Source organism: Pelmatolapia mariae, linkage group LG10_11 (assembly GCF_036321145.2).
Source record: "Pelmatolapia mariae isolate MD_Pm_ZW linkage group LG10_11, Pm_UMD_F_2, whole genome shotgun sequence".
Taxonomy (NCBI): domain Eukaryota; kingdom Metazoa; phylum Chordata; class Actinopteri; order Cichliformes; family Cichlidae; genus Pelmatolapia; species Pelmatolapia mariae.
Genome location: NC_086236.1, coordinates 45806779 through 45813388, shown reverse-complemented (window position 1 = coordinate 45813388; position 6610 = coordinate 45806779).

Below are 6610 nucleotides of genomic sequence, written 5' to 3'. Positions count from 1 at the left end.
TTTTAGAGGTGATAGGCCTCCTCCATAGAGCAGAATCAACAATATTGAACAGACAAGGAATCTCCAATCCTGCCTTTAAGCACTGATGATATAAAGCATTCACTTCTGACTCATTGCATACTCATTGTCCACTGTGTGCATATTATGTACATTGCATGCAATCAGATGTTGGTTTTATGCTGTTGTTAAACAATGATTCAGTTTTTTCATTTAAATTTAGTATTTTTTGCACTGTATGTGCTGGCATTTTTTTTATTTTTTATACATATTCAGATCACATTGTGCCTTTCAGTCTTCTTTTTCTCTTGTTTCTGCATGACGCTTCTTCTTTCTTTATATGTTTTAGTAAATTTTCAAATTTAAACTTGATTAAAAGGACACTCAACATCACTAATCTTGTGATTCTGATTTTATACCGTAATGTATTTATTAATACTTTTATACTTAAAATCAAGCCAAATTATTCATTTTCCAACAACACCGCAAGCCATCATTTATTCCCTATCAATAGGCTCACTGAGTATAGAGCTCTCAAAGAGAACGCCCAGAATAAAGACAAGAGAAAGGTCTCCTAAGTGCCTCTTCATCTGCCTGCTGTCATCCTTGACCTTGCACTGATGGTTCTGTGCCTGTCTGTGTGAATATAAGTCTTTTTGTATACTTCATGTGCAGTAAAGCATTTAGACTATCAACCTGGTAAGAATCTTGCTATATAAATTAAACAATATTACAAAAAATTAGATATATTATACTGAACAAGTTTATTTGCATTGCACGCATGTGACAATGACTCAATGTGATTCAACATAAAACATATACGTATCATTTTACCAAAGTAAGGCTACATTCACACTGCAGGCGAAAGCGCATCAAATCCGATTTTTTTGACCCTATGCGACCCATATCCGATCATGGTATGACAGTGTGAACGGCACAAATCCGATATTTTCAAATCCGATCTGGGTCACTTTCGTATCTGGTACTGAATCCGATACATATCCGATGTTTTAGAAAGCGACTGCTGCTTGAATGGTCAGGTCACATTAAATCCGTCTTTTACGTCACTGACACAAGACAGACGCCAATTATCAGCGCCGGAGAAGACATCGCGAACGCTTCCTGGTCATCCCGTGTAGATGTTAGTGAAACTGTTGGGAAGACAACGTTGGAGAAACGTGAACATTTTATTTGTACTGTATAATCTGCAGATTCTGACAGAAATCTGCAACTATCCTTTGAAGCACCGCTCCTCTAAAACAGCAATAAGGATAATTATTAGGTTATTTACATTATTATGTGAATAACAAAATAACTTAAAGCAAAAATTGGGAAACGTAAAGTCCGAAGTCTTTATATTAAGGGCCATCAGTCAAACAATATTGTTTGCTCTGGGTCTAAACAGAGCGCGTTGTGTGTGACGTCTTCTTTTGCGCATGCGGGCCGCTTTGAGGGTTCACACTAGAGCGTGTTTGCTGTCACATTTTATTTGTAGTGTGAACAAGCAGACAAAAAAATCGGATTTGATCAAAAAATCGGAATTGAGCATTAAGACCTGCAGTGTGAACGTAGCCTAAGTCACATCTGTGTTACTGACTGATTTCAAAACCCCTTGTGAGGGGTTTTGCCCAAACAAACCTCTTCTTCTTGTTGCTTGGTCTTAGTAGTGGTTTCTTGGCAGGTATTTGACCACAAAAGCCTGATTAGTGCAGTCTCCTCTCAACAATTGATGTAGAGATGTGCCCTCTACTGTAACTCTGTGTGGCATTTATCGGGGCTCTAATCTGAGGTGGTGTTAACTTGAAATTTCTGAGGCTGGTGACTCGGATGAATTTATCCTCAGCAGCACAGGTGAATCTTGGTCTTCTTTTCCTGGGGTGGTCCTCATGTGAGCCAGTTTCATTGTATTGCTTGATGGTTTTTGCAACTACAGTTGGGGACACATTCAAAGTTTTAGCAAATTTCCAAACTGACCGACCTTCAGTTCTTAAAGTAATGATAGACTGTCATTTCACTTTTCTTAGCTGATTGGTTCTTGACATAATATGAATTCTAAAAGTTGTCAAATAGGGCTGTCAGCTGTGTATCAACCGATGGTCCCAGCCCCATTAACAAGGCAAGAAATTCCACAGATGAACCCTGATAAGGCAAACCTGTGAAGTGAAAACCATTTCAGGTGACAACATCATGAAACTCACTGAGAGAAGGCCAAGGGTTTGCAGCGCTGTCAACAAAGCAAAGGGTGGCTACTTTGAGGAATCTAAAATATAAGTCATTTTTAGAGTTATTTACCTATTTTTTCTTTGCTACATAATTCCAAATATACACTTCCTATTTTTGATGTCTTTAGAATGTCTCTACAATGCAGAAAGCAAAAGAAATAACGAAAAAGCATTAAATGAGAAGGTGTGTCTAAACCTTTGACCTGTAGTGTGTAAGCAGGGCACACAAAGGAATTGGCAGGAATACCAGAGGGGTGAAACACCATCTCCTGGTAGACATAGCAGTTGTTGCCTAAGACTGCAACACCAAGCTCACCAACCCATGCACCATGCATCACCATCAAGTGTGGGATATATCAAAGAGATGCACTGTCCCCACTGCTGTTCTGAATAGGCCTGAACCCTCTCAGTGAGATCATTGTCAAGACTGATGATGGATACCGACTACGGAATGGAGCAAGCCACCTCCTCTACATGGATGACATCAAGCTGTATGCCAAGAGTCAACTAGACATCAATTCACTGATCCACACCACCCGGATATACAGATATACAGGTAGTCAGAACTGAAGGGATTGCACTACCAGAAGGCAACGTTGCAGACATCGAGGACAGCTACAAGTACCTGGGAATCCCACAGGCAAATGGGAACCATGAAGAGGCTGCTAGGAAAGCTGCAACCACTAATTACCTGCAGAGGGTCAGGCAAGTCCTGAGGAATCGGCTCAACAGTGAGAACAATATCTGGGGTATCAACACCTATGCCCTGCCCATGATCATGTACCCTGCTGGGATAATAAGCTGGCCAAAGGAAGAGAAAGAAGAGACTGACATCAAGACGAGGAAGCTTCTGACCCTGCATGGAGGGTTTCACCCCAAGTCCAGCACCCTGAGGCTGTATGCTAAGGAAGGAGGCCGGGGACTGGTGAGTGTCAGCACCACAGTCAAGGATGAGAGAACAAACATCCACGAATACATCAGGAAGATGGCCCCAACCGACCACATGCTCAGTGAATACCTCAGGCAGCAGAAACCCAAGAAAGAGGAGCAAGAGGAGGAACGATCATGGAAGAACAGGCCCCTGCACAGTATGTAACAACGGCAGATAGAGGAAGTGGCTGACATCCAGAAGTCCTACCAGTGGCTGGACAAAGCTGGAATGAAAGACAGCACAGAGGTCTTAATCATGTCAGCACAGAAACAAGCTTTGAGCACAAGATCCATAGAGGCTGTGTAAAGATGCCCCTGAGACAATCCAACACATAACAGCAGAGTGCAAGATATTAGCAGGCAGGGCATACATGGAATGCCATAGTATACAGAAATATCTGTGCTGAGTATGGCCTGGAAATCCCAAGGTCAAATTGGGAGACGCCCACTAGGGTGGTTAAAATTGACTTCCAGATACAGACGGACAAAATGGTGATGGCTAACCAACCAGATATAGTAGTGAAAGACAAGCAGAGGAAGACAGCAGCAGTGATAGATGTAGCGATACTGAATGACAGCAACATCAGGAAGAAGGAACATGAGAAGCTGAAGACATACCAAGGGCTCAGAGAAGAGCTCAAGAAGATCTGGAGTGTGAAGGTAACAGTGGTCCAGTGGTAATTGGAGCACTAGGTGCAGTGACTCCCAAACTAGGTGAGTGGCTCCATCAGATCCCAGGAACAACAGGGGAGTGCAGTCCTACGAAAAGCTAAGAAACTGCGCAGGACCCTCAAGCGCCTAGGCCTCTGGTAGAGGACCCGAGCTTCAAGGATAGACCATCTGGCTTTATGTCAGGACTTCTTGTTTGTAGAGGAAGAGTCTGAATTTGAGTTCTGAACTAGTCTGCCAGATATCTGGACAATTTACCAATTCACCAACTGAAAATGTGTCACATCATGAAAAGAAAAATAACAAAAGGAAGAACCAGAACTATTGATCAGCTGGAATCCTTTATTAGACATAAATTTGGAATAGATCCCACGAATCTGGGCTGTTGTTTAAAGAAGTACAAATTTGGATAAAAATTTCTTTTTAAAAAAAAGTTTACACAGCAACCCATTTCTTTTTTAGAATGGGGCTTATACTTTAGTTCAGATTAGTTTTTATATGCACAAAGCCTGTGTTTGGGACAGAGTGCAGGGGATAAAGCTTGACAGATTGTTGTGGACAGCCTGCTTGCAGAAATGCTGTTAGAGGAACAGCTAAATTTCCCTGTGTTTAAACTGTCAGACCATACTCTCGAGTAGGGGTCTGTTTTGATTATCGATTTTCCGATAGAAAATCGATTTGAGCATGAATAACTCGATATCGATTCATTAAAATCCTGAATCAATTTTTAAATATAAATTTATTTTGCCCAAAACTCCAGAATCTCCGCATCAGAATCAGTGAGATGTTGGCCTTCTCACACCGACGCGCCGTCGGGGCTAAAAGCTGACAGCTCACAGATTCTGATGTGTTGCTGGGTCCGAGCTTTGTGTTTACATCTTTTTTGCACTAGATTCTGAAGCTGCAGGTTTCATCACTCTCCAAACAATATTCACTGAACCAGCAGCAAAAGAAGATCCAAACTACGCTTCACATTTCGCTTCACATAAACATCGTCATGAATTCCCTCTTAGTTTTGCTGTTTTGCTTCCACCACGATAAAATCACACTTCATGTACAGCTCTCTCTCTCTCTCAGTGTACTCCAAGAACAGTTTCCCATCTAAAAATCTCTGTTTTCTGCATTATTCGCTTGCTTATTAACCACCAGTCTACCGTTGTTTACAGCGCTGTCAGCCGCTGTTTTTTTTTTCTTTTTTTATTTAACTGACTTCCAGCAAGTAAGTCTCAATACTGAAGAAATGTAAACTTTTTAAAATTATGCGAAACTGCAAAACGCTTGGCTGTGTCTCTAATAAAACCTCTGTAACTTTGCTCTGCTTCACTTCAGCAGCATCAGGTAATGTTTATATGTTGATTTATGGTTTTCTTTAGTTTTTGTTCTACTGCAGAATATTTTTAAGGTTATCTGATATAAAAAGCCAGGCCAGTAAAATCTCCTTCATGTTTTTCTGTTTTATCCTCAGTTACTTTGACATCTGCTGTGATGCTTACACCTTTGATAAAGTCTCGACAAAATCGATTCTAGAAATCAGTGACGATACCCAGCCCTACTCTTGAGGTTTATAAAAAAGGTGAAATACGTGGGTCACTTTATTACTGATCAAATGAATGATGGCGATGAGATATATATATATACTTACAGTGTTGGGGAGTAACGGAATACATGTACCGCCGTTACGTATTTAGAATAGAAAATATGAGTAACTGTATTCCGTTACAGTTACCGTTTAAAAAGGTGGTATTTAGAATACAGTTACTTTGTTGAAATAAATGGATTACACGGCGGTACTTTCCTGTTTCATATTGTGGCGGGTCAGGACTGTTTGGGTTTGTTTGACAGCTACGCTCTGTTGTTCCAGGCGGCGGCGTTACGGTTGCCATGGTTACAGGGTGACACTCTCTCTCTCTGCGTGTTTCCTGGGTGAGAGAGCGCTTTTTTGTTGTTGTTGTTGTTGTTGTGCTAAGCTAAAAGGCAGAATGCTACAGGCATGGCCCTAAAGAATGTAGCCTCATGGGCAGTGTAGTCCGTGCTGCAGCGAGAATGGACTACCATACACGTTATGTGTCTGTGAGCGAGGGAGGGAGAGAAAGGAAAAGTCCGAGCTGTCATGGAGCAAAAACGGGAGCTGGAAGCATGTAAATATAATAATAACCACTGCAGCCAAGAAGAGTGCCTGACGAGCCCATTTGTAAGTAAGCTATTAAGACTCGACTGTACACTGTGTTCGTGTTTTCCTCCGGAAAAAATAAGTTCCGTAGCAGCCTTTCAACGCCTCTCTCTGTCTCTCGCTAGCAAAGTTGACCCAGACAACAAAGTAAAGCTAGTTTTCAGCTACGAGCCCGACACGGAACCCACCGTATTAGCCAGATGTCCCTTTACTACGGTTCGGAGCCGCGGACCTTCAGTAACAGTAATAAATCACAGCAATAGTACATTCACGTAGTTGTAAACAGCATGATAATATATTAAGTAATCCAAAGTATTCAGAATACGTAACCCTCATTGAGTAACGTAACGGAATACGTTACAGAATACATTTTGGGGCATGTATTCGGTATTCTGTAATGGAATACATTTTAAAAGTAACCTTCCCAACACTTTATACTTATATAGACAATGTTGTAAGCTCTATATCCAGGCAAATACCACTGCATGTAAGTTCAGCTTCTGTTCAGTTCCATTTAAAGTGGCTTTGCTTAAAGCAGTGGTCCTCAAACTTTTCTCAATGAGTACCACCTCATAAAATATATGGCTCTTGAAGTACCACCCTTATGACTGACATTAAAGTA